Source organism: Pan paniscus, chromosome 3, assembly GCF_029289425.2.
Source record: "Pan paniscus chromosome 3, NHGRI_mPanPan1-v2.0_pri, whole genome shotgun sequence".
NCBI lineage: Eukaryota > Metazoa > Chordata > Mammalia > Primates > Hominidae > Pan > Pan paniscus.
In genome coordinates this window covers 109,927,933-109,942,865 of record NC_073252.2, presented here as the reverse complement: position 1 = coordinate 109,942,865, position 14,933 = coordinate 109,927,933, and the positions used below count along the sequence as shown (strand labels likewise).

At 34.6% G+C, this 14,933-nt stretch overlaps 1 long non-coding RNA gene across 3 annotated transcripts in view; it reads left to right on the top strand.

Annotated features, from left to right (window-relative positions):
• Positions 1-14,933, top strand: part of LOC129397620 (uncharacterized) — a 306,809-nt gene that overhangs the window by 245,345 nt on the left and 46,531 nt on the right. The window lies entirely within an intron of this gene.

The window sequence follows — 14,933 nt, the reverse complement described above, 5'->3', positions numbered from 1 at the left end:
GCTTTTGCTTAACCCATAGTTTATAAAGCTATTTGAACAGGGAATCCCATTTTCCCCCACAGCAGCTGTTAACCCTCCTTGAAATGGAGGAGCTGGCATGCTGCTTTCAAACTCTGTTTGTTAGACAACTGACATTCATCAGGCTGTTCCCATATAAAAGATAAAGACTATTCTTTATAGAAAACAGAAGTTTTTGAAATATTTTAATTCCTCATCCAAGCCCAAGTTTATCTGTATACTCTCTAAGGTAAAGTTCAATCATTATTATTTTCTTAAAGATTTTCAGAGAATTTTTATACTTGAAAAAGGTAAGAATATTGCACTATAGTGATCAAAATATATTTGTAACGCTGTATCTAGGGAACTGGCATTTTATTAAGATTTTGGGGGTGCGATCCTTTCCTAGTATTTCCACTATAGGACTTACTATGAGCTCTGTAGCCTTACTCATTGTAACTTTGTTTGCTAACAGCACACGGAGCCTTATTTTAAAGGCTGTTTTATTTTTGGCAGCTATCACAATAGCTTCTATTTCTTGTCTGCTGGTTGCCACAAGTGTGGCAAGATGAATCCTAGGAGTATGATCCAAACCCTTCCCTGTCACTATCCTTACATTTCAAAGAAAACTGGTTTCTTTCCCTATTAAAAATGTTTCCAGTTTATCTAAAAGTCTGCTACTTTCACAACAAAGAGTACAGAGATAACAAGAAGGCAATACTTAATTATTTTGGTTATTTCCTAGAGGTAGCACTCTCTCTCTTTCTGTTTTCCTTCGCTTGCCCCTTGGTTTTCCTTTTTGGTCTTTGGCCTCGTTTCCTTTTTGGTCTTACCTACCATCATTGTTCCTCCAAAGCCACTTTCTTGTTTTGTTTGTTTATTTACTCTTATTTCCATTTCCATTTTACATTCCCCCTTTTTGATGGGCAATCATTCTAATATATTTAATGTGTATCCTTCTGAACATATGTATTCTTTTAAATGTATTTTGTTGTTAATGTGTATATTTTTAAAAATTTACATAAGTGGCATTGTGCTATAGTCATTCTTCTTTACAGATGTTTTTCAGCACTCTATTTCGTGTGTCTCTTTTAGCTGCTGCATAGAGCTTCATAATGGTCACTATATTGTATGTGTTCACTCCCCCAAGGAAAGACCTCCACTCCCCATCATCATCAGCAACACTGTAATGAATATCCTCATGCTTTCCCACCTATATAACTGTTGGAATTTCGGTGTGACACATACCCAGGAAAATATGTAACTTCATTGGATACTGCCAGTGCACTCTTCTCCGGGCTGGCTGATGGTCTCCCATCAGTAGTGCCCACCATGCATACCCCATATCATCATATTCCCATCAACATTTGGCTTTTTATTGCTTTAAGGCTTTTGCTAGTCTATAGAGTATAGACTGAAACTTCACTGTGGTTTTAATTTGTACTTCTGATTAATAATGAACTTGAACATCTCTTCATTTTCTTATTAGCCTTTTGGGTTTCCTCTTCTCTAAATTGCCCATGCACTGATAGCTCTTTATTCTTTTCCTATGAGGTGCAGTTGATTAAATTTGAAGACTTATCTGTAGCAAAAATTAATTTCTTTATGTTGTTTATTTTTTCAGATTGTTGATCTTATCACTGCATTTTGCCCATTTTTATGTCAGTTTATTTTTTTGTTGCAAAATCAAATTTTTTTGCCTTAAATTTTAAGATGCCTATTTTTGTTGTCTCTTTATCTATAAATGATAATAATGCAGATCTTTCCTTTTTCCCTAGTCCGTAATGAAAATATCTATAGTACAACAGAAATTCTCTGTAGACACAGCAATATAAGTGAAAATATCAATGGAGATATGTTGTAGAGATCTTATGCTGTCTTTACTCTCTGCCAATCAATGGTATTAATACTAACATGTTTGTCCTAAAAGGAAAATAATGTAATAGAAAACCAAGGCAAGTTTTGCCTGCTCCCGCAGTGTCCATAGTGGGCATTCCATATGCACTTGTTGAAACAGAGAACCTATAATAATTCTTTCCCTAGAAAGGTTCAGAAAGAAGAGTTGATATTCTCCCCTCTAAGGATAACTCTTCCACCTCTCCTAAGTCATTGTGATTTGTGACTGAGGAAGGCTCACAGAAATGGGATTCAAAGATGGAGAAGAAAGAGAATGAATAACACCAGGAGCCAGACGGCTGTGAACACATGTCTGCTTTTCTCATGTGGCAGTGCTGAAGGGAAGCATGTTCAGAGGGATTCTTCAACACTGAATCTTTCACTTCACACATGTTATTAAATTTTTGTCAAGACAGCATTTCACATAAAGTCTGTCTGGTTAGACCACACATCTAACACAGAACAACTCTTAACAATCTTTAGCATTTGAGCATCTGTGAGGATTTCTGGAGCTCATGGTATTAGCACTAATTGTTTTGTTGTTGTTTGCTCTTAATTGTGTGAAAGATTAAGTATACAGGCTTCTATTATTCAAGGTGTTTATATATAATTGTTAGGGAAATTGAGATGCAGAAAGATGAAGTATTTGGCAAGATTGCAAGGTGTTCCTCACAAACATATCAAAGAGTAAAGGCCACAGTTCCTGAACCTTACCTCTTCTTCTATTAACTAGAGGCTGCTTTCTCAGTAAGGACGAGAAGTCAGCAAGACCTGGTCATATTATTAAAGTATTGAACTCGAAACAAGATGGAAGGTTATGAAGGTGACATTGTCATATTTGTTAATCTTCTTTGGCTACTTTGAATTTCCATACTTGACTCTACAAAAACACTTGCTACCACGTAAAAGATCATTACCTTACACTTACTGCTCATAGTTTTTGTTCTGAAATTTTCTCCTTTACCAATTTTTAAAGCTTGATTTTTCTTCTGATCCTCCTGACCACTAATTCTGTTGCTTTTTCTCATTTTCTGCCTCAGCTTCTGTTTGGGTCCAGTTTTCAATATTTCTCTTGCTTTTCCGTGCTCTATCCCACTGTGTGGCATTACATTTAATAAAACTAAGATATTAAATACTAGTTAAATTTGACTCAGAAGATTCTTTTGACCCTGAAAACACAAGCAAGGGAAATGATCCACAGGTATTGTCCCAGATATTCAGAAGAAATCAGATAATTTTAAAATTTCAATTAAATGTCTAAAAGGCTGACAACAAATGAGAGTAGATACCTCAAAAAAGTATCATTAGTTATAGGAAAATACGGAATTAAAGCCACAATGAGAAACCATTTTATACCTATTATAGAATGGCTAAATAAAAAGACAGACAATACCAAGTGTTGATGAGGATGAAAGCAAATAGAACTTTCATACATTGCTAGTGAAAGGATAACACAATACAATCACTTGGAAAACAGTTTGAGAGTTTCATATCAAGTTTAATATATAATTACCACAAGACCCATAATTCTACTCCTAGTTATTTACCCAAAGCAAAAAGAAAACATATGATCACACAAAGATCTGTACAGGAATCTTTATAATAGCCTAAAACTTTACTCATTATAAGATTAAAAGCTGAAGTTTACTCAACTTTATTCATAATTTAAAACTAGAAGCAGCCCAGATGTTATTAACAGGAGAATGAATAAATACATTCTGGTTTATCCATATAATAAAATATCACTTGGCAAAAAAAGTGAACAGACTTACTAATACAATACGAATGAATCTAAAAAACATTATCCTGAACAAAAGAAACCAGACACAAAAAAGTACATACTGTATAATTCAATTTATATGAAATTGTAGAACAAACTACTCCATGGTGATAGGAAGTAGAGCAATGATGGGAGGGGACCAGTTGCAGGGGAATTGTCTACCAAGGGTACCAGAAAACTTCTGGGGCGAAATGGCAATATTGATATTTTGACTGTGGTGGTGGTTACACGGATGCACATGCTTGCCAAAACTGATTCAAGTTTAGATTTTAAACAGGCATATTTTATGGCATGTAAATTATATCTCATAAAGTTATATCATATCTTATATCTCATAAAAAATCAAATAAACCCAATGGCAAAAGGGAAAAGAAAAACCCTTAATTAAGGGTTTGTAGGGATTTGGGGTTGCCGACAAAAGATGTCATATGAAAATGTGCAGTAAATTCGGCTGTTTTGTGACCAAAGTACTTTGTCTTTGAAAAGTGGAATCAATGTGATGCATTATATGTCATTTTGTATTAGAAATTATTCAAGGCACTCTGTGAGCATAGTCTCATTTCATGTTCAAAACACTCCTGTGAAGTGAATATTATTAGCCTTATTTTAAAGATGGTACATTTAAAGGTAAACAGATATTTTGGGGGGGACTTATTAAATGTAGAATATAATTAGAACATAGACAGCCCATTATATGTTATTATATGTCCATATATTAACTAGTACATTCTCTTATCTTTCCTATAAGTAGAAAAAAGTTGATGAATCAGGTGGAACAAACCATTTATATTCTTCAGACATATGATTTATATCTGATTATAAGAGTAACAATATTAAAAATATTTAAAACACTTTTATTATAGTTTGACATTTTTTACAGATAATTTAGTACATTCATTGTATTTTATAATATTAACCAAAGTGGACAAATATACAATAAATGGAACCTCAGGGTTACAGTAGTAATTCAAAAGCTAATTGAAAACAATTTAAGGATATCATACCATTTAGATAAAAGGTAAAATTCTATAAAATTGTTTCTTTTGTATCAGAACCATGAAAGACTTAAGATTTCTTAACTCAGAAATGTCATCTTCTCATCATCGATTTCTCTGCATTCTTGACAGAAACTGCTGAATAGATTTTTAAAATAACTTTTCTATTTCTTGAATTCTCGTTACAAAGAATTGTTCATTTAAAAAGAAGTTTAATATAACAAGGATCAAGTTAATAGGTAATACAGGGGCAGTAAATTTGTATAGAACCCCAATATCACAATATTTTGAATGCTATTCCTTACTCTCAGGGCAGCTGATATGAGAAATGTCTTTGATGCAATTTCCCACGTGGAGTGTTTGGAATCTTTGGGTTCAGTGTTCTTCTTCTCTGGGCTATATACGTCATGGTCAGGCCCTTGGGGAATCACTCAAAACTGTACTGTCATCAAATAATTCTTAGTTTTTTGCTTCGCTCCTGCATTACTCTACTATTTACTTATCACCTCAAACAAGGGATAGAAGAATGCTAACCTTTCTACAATTTTTAATATGCATTTCCTTTGCAATTCACAGTCTCAATTTCTCTGTCCCTTTATTAGAAAGTGTTGAGCTCACCTTCAGTTTACGCGCCCTTAAAAAGATCTCCCACCTACCCACATACAGATTCTTACTCTCTTATTTTTTACCTTCCTATAATCTGAATAATAAAAGTGTAATTTGGTCCAGTAACTTGACAGCTAAGTGAGAGACATAGTTTGAAATAGGTATGCATAAAGAGCAGTTCTCATTTTAGTTTAAGGTTGATTATTTCTAACTTTTTTTTGCCTATAAGTCTCCATTCATAATGGTAGTAGAACACAAAAGGACATAATGAAAATGAAATATTTTATGAAATATAAGCTAATGATTTGGGCATTCTCTTAAAAAGACGAGCTATGTGTGGCTGTTCCATAGCTACCGAGAAAGAGCCCAGCCCACATATCACTGCCACTTAGCTGTTACGTCCAGAGATCAGTGTGCCAGCTGCTTTACTGGGTGGATGAGATGATAGAGCTGCCCTCTCAATCAAAAAACAAGACATAGACGGCATTCTAGAGATGTTTGTTTCCAGTTACTGTTTCTTTGTGGAGGATAAGACTCATTAGATGAGAAACATGAATTTCTTATTTTTATATTGTGAATCCTTGCTTATCAATTTGTACCTCCTGGGTGAATTGAATTTGCTGTGCTGAAAAAACATAAATTGCAAGAGTTTTTTGTTTGTTTGTTTTAGCCAGGTTTATCAGAGCTAAAATAATAATGCATCTCATAGTTAACCAATTCCCGTCTTTCAGATCAGGTTCAGCTTGGAGCAAACTGCAGTAGTGTGCTTGATTAGTCATTCCTGCAGGTAAGCAGGATCCAAACACCAGAATTTCAGGCATCCTGTAGTTTAGAGTTTCCTATTAGGTGCTTTTTTCCCCTGTATGCTGACTAATTAACTAGTTTTGATGTTTGACGATCTCCTTCGTGGTCAATGGGACCTATATTTTGGGAGATAGAGCTAAAACCATGCCACAAAAAACACGTATGTTTCAGCACCTAACAATCCTATAGTGACAAACCCATTAATTTCTCTGCTTGTAGCTTGTGACTTCCAAACGGAGAGTCAAAAAAAATTAAATCTTTCTTTTCTTTATTTCTTTTTCTTTTTCTTTTTTCTCTTTCTTTTTTTGAGTTGCTCTTGTTCCCCAGTCTGGAGTGTAATGGTGTGATCTCAGCTCACTGAAACCTCCACCTCCCGAGTTCAAGCAATTCTCCTGCCTCAGCCTCCCGAGTAGCTGAGATTACAGGCGCATGCCACCACACCTAGCTAATTTTTGTATTTTTAGTAGAGACAGGGTTTCGTCATGTTAGCCAGGCCATGGCTGACCTCAAGTGATCTGCCCGCCTCAGCCTCCCAAAGTGCTGGGATCATAGGCGTGAGCCACCATGCTCGGCCAAAAAATAAAATCTTTAATAAAACTACCAAAAAGTTTATGACCATACTATTTGGGACAAAATATGTAATGATGGCTACATTAAAGTGTATTCAGGTGAACAATGACTGGAAAGTTAAAGCAAAAATGAAAAACGTTTCATTAAGATGGTGAGATGGTAATGATTAAAGAATTTTAAATGTTATTGCTATATCTTTTTTCCCATAGAGATAGTAACCTGTAAAGCCAGATTTGCAGTGACAGCCCTTTTATTTTCAGAAGTTACAATTTGATTTGATACTTGTTAACCACAATAAACAGACAAGCATTTGGTTTTATAACTGTTAATTGTTTGGCCATAGAACACTAAAGTCATAGTAACTGGCATTTGTGTCACTGTAGCTTGTATTTGTGTTGCTTTTTCAATGTTTTAGTAAAATTACTAGCACTTTTCTGTTTACTTCAATAGCTAAATATTTTCAAGGGACTCCAGTCTTCCTCATGTGACAGACTAGTTTCTATATCTGTATATCTTTATGTTTTTTGATAGCTATATTTGCATTTTTCTACTTTAAAAAGTCAATGGTTTAAAAAAGGGAACTATACAGGATAGGTAAGAAACATATTATGTATTTCTCCCTAATAGAAAGAATGTACAGTTTTTACTTTGCTTTGCATGTTCTCTGTCCTAAGATCAAGTTCTAATTTCAGTTTCTCAAATTGTTAGTCTATGACAAAATAAATTGTAGGTGACAGATTCACGTATCACTTACACTCCTCATTCACCGACGAAGACCTAATATAATTGCAGACATTTAAGAGCTGTTTTGAGAAGGTAGGGAGGAGGGACACTATTCATTAATGTTTCCATGTTATCATCTCAATCAGGAAGGAGAACTTATGATCCAAAAGTGATCTTGAAAACAAGGCCCAGCCTCTTCCATGGCTTTAGGAGGGTCCAGTCTTACTAAAGTCAAAAGCTGGGTTTGCTGCTGTAACCTGTGAAGGCAGTAGGAGCAAAGGGCCTAGATCTAATTGGTATTTATTGCTGTCATTGTTTTGGATTCCAGACCTTTGATAAACCTTTCCCAGTGAAGCAAACCCATGGTTAACTCTGCAGCAGTGAGGAAGCTATGGAAGCAGGACTGCAATTAACCTTTACTGGGAAAACAAAACATAAAAAAACTAAAAGGAAGGCTTGGTTTTTGCAGATGCAATTTTAAATGACAGGTGGCAGGTGAAAACATTACCCTTAAAATGAGAACGTATTTTGTATTTGTACACAATAACCAGGGAAAAGACATTATCAAAAAAGGGGTAATTATTTATATTGAAGTGAAGAAAAAAGGTAGAATGTAAAGGACAAAATGGTTATAATTAAAAAGTAGATTGCTCTAATACTGACATTCAAATATATGTTGTCAGGTGGATTTTATTTGGGTGACGATATTCAAAGAGTACCAAAAACCTAACCCTTTCCTCAAAGCTTTTTCTGTGTTGTTATCTTTTAGAGGTACTGTTAAATAATGGGAAATACTCTGTCTTAAGAAGCAGCAAGTTGTATGTAATTGTCAGTTGGCAAGACACTTGCTCTAAGCCTCAATTTCAGTATCTGAAAAATTCGGAGACATCTTAACAGTCTGCCAGCTGAGAGGTGTGTCGCATTATATAGTGACACCATGTGGGGCTGTAAGCTCTACAACTTGAATGCTTTTTAGCAGAGTGTCTTTGGTAAAATCCCTTAAGAGACCCTGCTTACCATGTTAGTCACAACGGATGGCTGAAGAAAGTTCACTAGAGGATGATTAAGGGAAATAAAAGACAAGAGAGAAGAATCAAGCTCTTAACCTAGAAAAAACAGTATTTGGAGGTGGGGTTCATGTGACTTGGACAAGGTGGTTGTATTAGGGAGAGAGTCCAGGTTAAAGTAAAGAATGGAGGAAGAAAAAAATCAGAAAAGGAGCAAAGGTAAGAAGAGGGTTGCACATGAATTAGTTAGGGAGGTTGATTTAAGAGGTGGGATGAGGTATCAGAATTGATGAGTCAGCTCTGTTGGTAGGAGTGGGATTGGCCAAGCCTCCCTCCCATCTCTTACTTGAGCAGTTACCAGTGTCCGTAAGTTATTGTGCATAGTGCTTGTGGCCTGACTAGTTCCGATAAATATAGAGGTTTATAAATTTGGAAAGCAGATCTATCTTCCCATCTTTGTTCCAAAGCATTTTCCTTTCTCAGAAGTTATGCTTTGAATTTAGTGGCCACTATGAAGGTTGAACTCTCAAGGGAACCAAAGCAATGTTGTATGTGGGACACGGTTGAAACCTGCGCCAAGGCCCAGAAATTCTGATACTGTGAATGTCTCAGTGCCTGCCTAGAACCTCTGGGACTTGCTGGTATTGAAGACTCTCAGCTGGAATATATTCTGCACATAACCATTTTTCATTGTGTCTGTTTCCATCAAATTACTTGTCAGGTTGGGAATATTCTGTTATTAGCCTATCCCCTGGTGTTGTAGTATTTATTCTACTTTTCTAAACCTGGAGCTATTAATGAAACAGTATATGGAGTGAAGCTTTGCTTCTATCTTCTCCCTTAAGTCAAGCCATGTTTTTTAAGCTTCAGAAGTTCTTGGAAACTTTATCTTGGGACATTCATTACTTGAAATTGATTTTCTATACAAGGAAAGTCCTCCTGGATCTGACCTCTATCTGTTTTTTGTCTCATTTTTACATATATACCAGCTGTTGCCAGGTGGTGAAGAAGACAGACAATGAGCTTTTGCTGGAGATAATTCAAAGCATCACTTTTCCCAACTTTTATTTCTGAACTATGTTGATATTCTCAGTGGCCACTAAGGGGAGCCACATACCCATATTCTCTCAGGCTTGACAGAATCCTTTTATGAGAAAGGTGAGATCCTATTCAGCTTGTGGCCAATTCAAAAAGTAAATTGCCAAATGCCCTTGGAAATAAAGCAGCAATTTAAATTGACAAATTCATGGGTTTAAAATTTAAGCAATACTTTTATTCAACTTTTCTTGCTTCTTTCTTCAGAGGATGTGGAAACTCATGCAATAAGACTGCATCTGTCTTTAGGGAGAAATGCATACTTTCAAAGCACTGTTCTAATTTCTTTCTTTTTTGCATGTATCTCTGAGGATAGTAGCTGTGAGACAGTTAACACTCCAAACATATTTGTCTTAAGTCATAAGTACATGTTGTAGACATTAGAGCACCCATATTCTCTGTGAAGATTAGACAAACAGCATTAAAAGGCATATTTTAAATTTCATTGTCTTTGTTTTGCACCTCTTGGCTGTCTCCAAATTGAATTTATTTTTAGCTCCATCATCTAAAAACAATCTTAAGTCATAGAGTCAAGAGAGTATCAATACTGTGGGAAGCAGAAAGATGAGTAGTGGAGAGAAATATCCCAGTCACTGCTACTCACATCAGTTTATAACACTGGTTATTCTGTGTACTGTTTCAACACAGTGATAAAAAAACTGAGAGAGAGTGATGAGATAAGATAAAGAATGGCATACCACCTCAGGAACTGAGACTTATTTTAAGAGTCTTCTTTTGAAGAATGGGGTCAAATCTATATTTAGAAATATTAGATGTGGGATTTAAGGAGGTTGTAAACCCAGTGACTTGAGACTTTGATTAGTGTGATGTAAACAGAAGGTGAGGGCCTCTGAGACCCTTTTGCATGATTTGCCTCGAGGAGAAACCCTCGTTTGATGAGACTGTGGTAGTGGTCTCTTCATTTTCCCACAATGCACTTTACTGAATTTCTTGATCTTGTTCCTGTTTCCATTTAATTGTGTTATGATCAAGTATCTCTTCAGGGAATAATAATTAAAAATGCTAGAATTTTAATCAGATTAATGCTGTACTAGATTTATGTAAACTGTGTATATTATATTTGAAGAAATAGAATCTTTTTAAAGGAAAAGAAAACCCAAATTGAACAGTATTGTAATTCTATGATCTAAAATTGTATCTCAGTCAAACCCTTTTCTTTTTCTTGGTAATAAAAAAAGTCATATCCATAATGTTTGCAACAAGATTTAATTTTGTAAGTCAATTTTAATTAAATAAGTGATTGGCAAATTGTTTATCATAATATCAATATATTATTTTTTCCTGCAAATCCCCTGAGTTCTAGGGAAAAAAAGCATATTATTTTTGTGAAGAAAGAAACAGGGGTGGTGAATCATTTTGGGGAAGTAGTTTGGGAGAAAACTGGCATTTGTTGAAAGTTTGCTGCATCCCAAGCACTTTATATGCATGCATTTACTTATTCTTCCCAATAACACAATGAAAATCACACACGTTTTACAGATTAGGAAACTCAAGTGCAGATGTTAAATAACATACACAAGCTTGTGCAGTGTTGGAGATGTAGTTAAAATAGGTCTCTGTTCTACCAACATCTATTATTTTAAGAAAAAATTATTTTTAATTTGTGCCTTTTAAAGTTTTATAGTTAATTCATATAATTTTTTATTAATTTAGAGTGATATGTTAAACAGTCTAAAACAAATCCATATTTTCTATGTGTGTCAACTTACATAGGGAAACTTGCCCTGCTATTCTTCAAAGGCTGTGCAGGTTAATTGTTTAACTATCTTCCTTTTCCCAGAGTTGAGCCTTTTAGGTTTATTAAAATTCTCACCATGAAGAAATAAGTGCAGGTGTCTTTTCCAGGTGTCTGGTACTACCTTACTGAGCTTCATGTGTATAATTAAATTTCATTCTAATAACCTTCTTCTTCCAGTTTCCGTGTTGGGTACTATTATGATTTAGAGGTGATGGAAATCGTACATGAATATCAGAGAAAGAATTAGAGAAAAATGTAATTTTTATTTCTTAAAGAGCTCAAATATTCCATTGAAGCAGGTATTTACCGGACAATAGGGAGAAGAAGGTCATGGTGGAGAAGGTAGATAAGACAATAAAATCTGTTTTCATTTCTGGTATGGGAGAACTATTCATGGAGACCAGAATACTATAGCAAATGAAATATTCTTCTTTTATTCCCTTAATGTGTTTCTTGGGTCAGCATCTTACTGTTGTTTAACAAAAAGCTGCATTTTAACAAATGATAGCTTAGCAATAAGTAGAAAGTAACAGATATTTTATTAAGGAATACATATTATTATAGTTAAGAGAAATAATTTTAAATGACAACAAATTTTGTTTCCAATTTGGCTGGATCAGTGTCACAGTCTGCTCAATGAAATAGCCAATATGCCAACCATATATAAAGATAAATTTTAAATTAGACACAAGAAGAGATTCAAAAGGACCTAGATAAATTTTTCCCATGAGCATATTATTTTTCATGTCCTCCTTTCACTGTTCTAGGAACAAAATTGTCTTGAATAATTTAATCTGGCTTCCAAAGGTCAATTATTTGCAGCCAACAGTCTAGCCTCTGAGACAGTCTACATTATGTTTTATTTTAATCAGAGAAGAATTAGAAAACATATTTTCATAATGTTTGTAAATTTACTTCTACTTTACTGAAGAGTCAAGACAGTCCTCATTTCTCCCTAACGTTTTATTTAAAAGAAAACTCAAAATTTCCTTTGTCTCTCTTGGCACACATTTACTTAAAAAAAAGCTATTTGAAAATAAGTTGCAGACATCATGACACTTGACTTCTGGATCCTTCATCATGTACTTTCTAAGAACAAAGGGCTTTTTCATACCTAACCACAAAATCATTATCACACTTAAGGAAATGTACAGTCATTCAGCAATTTATTTACTATCCAGTTCATTTTAAAATTTCTCCAACTTTTCCCTGATAAGAGTTCCATGATGGTCTTGGGGGTTCTTTTCAATAGCTTTGCAGAGCACTTCTCAGCAAGTCTAAGTTAGCTCCATGGAATAAGAGGCTAATACCAGCCACTGGACTCTGGAGGTTTTGTATTTCTGCTAAGACCATTTCTCAACCTATGAGCTTCCAGTGTTGCATGGTTGCATAGATTATCCCTGCCTGGGCTGCATCCTATAAATATATAGAACTTTATCAATGAGAAAGGGACTCTCTCTACTGGAACATTAGCCAGGCACTCAGAGGTCATGTATGTCCAGTCTAAATTGTGAGATTATAAGAGTTATGGGGAATGCATGCACTCTGCTTCAAGTCTTTCACTCAATAAACCTTATTTTATATCTTAGTACTATGTGTCTGCGCTGTCTTTGAATTGCATCCTCCTGAAACTTAAACAATTTCTTTTTTACTTTGTGCACAATCCAATCAGGGCTCACATATTACATTTGTTTTTCATTGCTCTTTAGTCTTATCTAGAACAGTCGTACATTTAAAAAAAATTTTTTTCCATGGCAGAGCATTTTGAAATGTATGACAATTTTCTCTTAGAATTTCACATATTCTAGATTTTTCTGATTACTTCCTCATGACATTATTTAACTTATTCTTCCATCTCCTATATTTCCTGTAAATTGAATGTTTGTTGAAAAACCTGATAAGATTAAATTTAAACATTTGTGACAAAAAGATTTTACAGATGATGTATACTTTGTATTACATTATATCAGGGAGCATATAATATAAAGTTATCCAACTATTAGTGATTGGCTGAGTGCTAATCATCAGAATTGCTACTGAAAAAGGCAAAACATTTTTGCTATTGTTAATTAATATTCAATGTTAGATGATATTTTGGCACTATATGACTATCATGCTACACAACTACATTCGACCCAATGGTTTTAACTCCTTGCAGTAATCCTTGTCTGAATCCTTTATTACATTTGGGGGTTATAAAATGATGATTCTCTAATTCTATCATTTCTTCTACATTTATTAGCTGGAATTCTTTTATAAATAAGAATGTAATTCTCTGCTTCCCACTTTTTAAAAATCAGTATGGACTCATGGATTTTTAAAATCTATTATATCATAATAAATTATTATATTTATTCTTATGGATGGTCAAATTTCCCTAAATGGTCAATTCAATTGGAGCCCATTCAAGCTGTTCCTTTGATCTTTGACATGATCCATGTGATAGGCAGCCTCTAGAATGGTTTTGGATAATCCCTGCTTCTTGGTATTCATGACCTTACATAATTCCTCTCCTTGAGGGTGGGCTGGACCTAGTGATTCACTTCTACCAAAAGAAGACAGGGCAAAAGTGAATAGTATGTAATGTCTGATGTTAGGTCATAAAAAGCCTGTGGCTTCTGTCTTGCTTACCTTCTCTTACTCTCTTGCTTGCTCTCCATATGAAAGTGAGGTGCCATATTGTAAGCTCCCCTATGAGGAAGTCCATGTGGCTGGAAGATAAAAGAGGCCTTTGATCAGTAGCTGATAAGTAAGTTAAATTTTCAGTCCAACAGCCATGAGGAAGCAAATACTGTCCACAGCCGGGAGTGAGCTTATAAGCAGATCCTCTTTCAGTTGAGCCTGCAGAGAGCTGCAGCCTGCCTGACAACTTCATTGCAGTCTTGTTAGAGACTGAGTCAGAGGACCCAGCCAGTTAAGCCACTCTCCTATTTCTGATCCACAGAACTGTGAGATAATAAATGTTTATTGTTTTAAGCCCCTAAGTTTGGGAGTAATTTCTTATGTAGCAATATACAACCTAAATAGTCTTTGAGCACTTCTATTTTTTTCTAGTGCAACAAGATTTCTCAAATTCAGTTTGTATTTTCCCAGACTCAAACATGAAATAAATATTTTTTTAAGTTCCTGTGGTTTCTTTCAGTGAAGAATGGTGGTTAGAATGCAAGACCTGGGCACAAGATGTGCTCATTGCTACAGAGATATCATCATTTCTATATTCATTAGAAATTAGAGCTAGAAAACCATACAACAAAATGGTGAGCTCACACTGAAATTTCCAACTTATATTTAATATTGCATGGTTCTTCCTGAGTTTATTTTATTGGTATATCTTTTATCTCTTATAGAAAAAATGTTGGTTCCTTAACAGCAGAGGGTTAACATTACAAAGAAGTGGAGTAGCAGGTATCATAATGTGGGCAATGATGGTATGTTCTCTGGCTTTCTGGAACATCCATCTTCATTTCTACCACTTAAGATTTATTTGTTTGATCCTGAAGGGCTTTTTGAATGTTAGAATTTTCTTATCAAAAAAAGTTTTTTGTATTATTTTCCAACCTAAAAAATGATCCAGAAACAATAAAATAAAAACATTGGAAATAAATATAGAAAAATATAAAAGAAAATAACTCTGAGTGGTGAACTTGTGGGTATGTTTTGTTTATTTTAATAAGAAATAAATATTGAGTCCCTAATATATG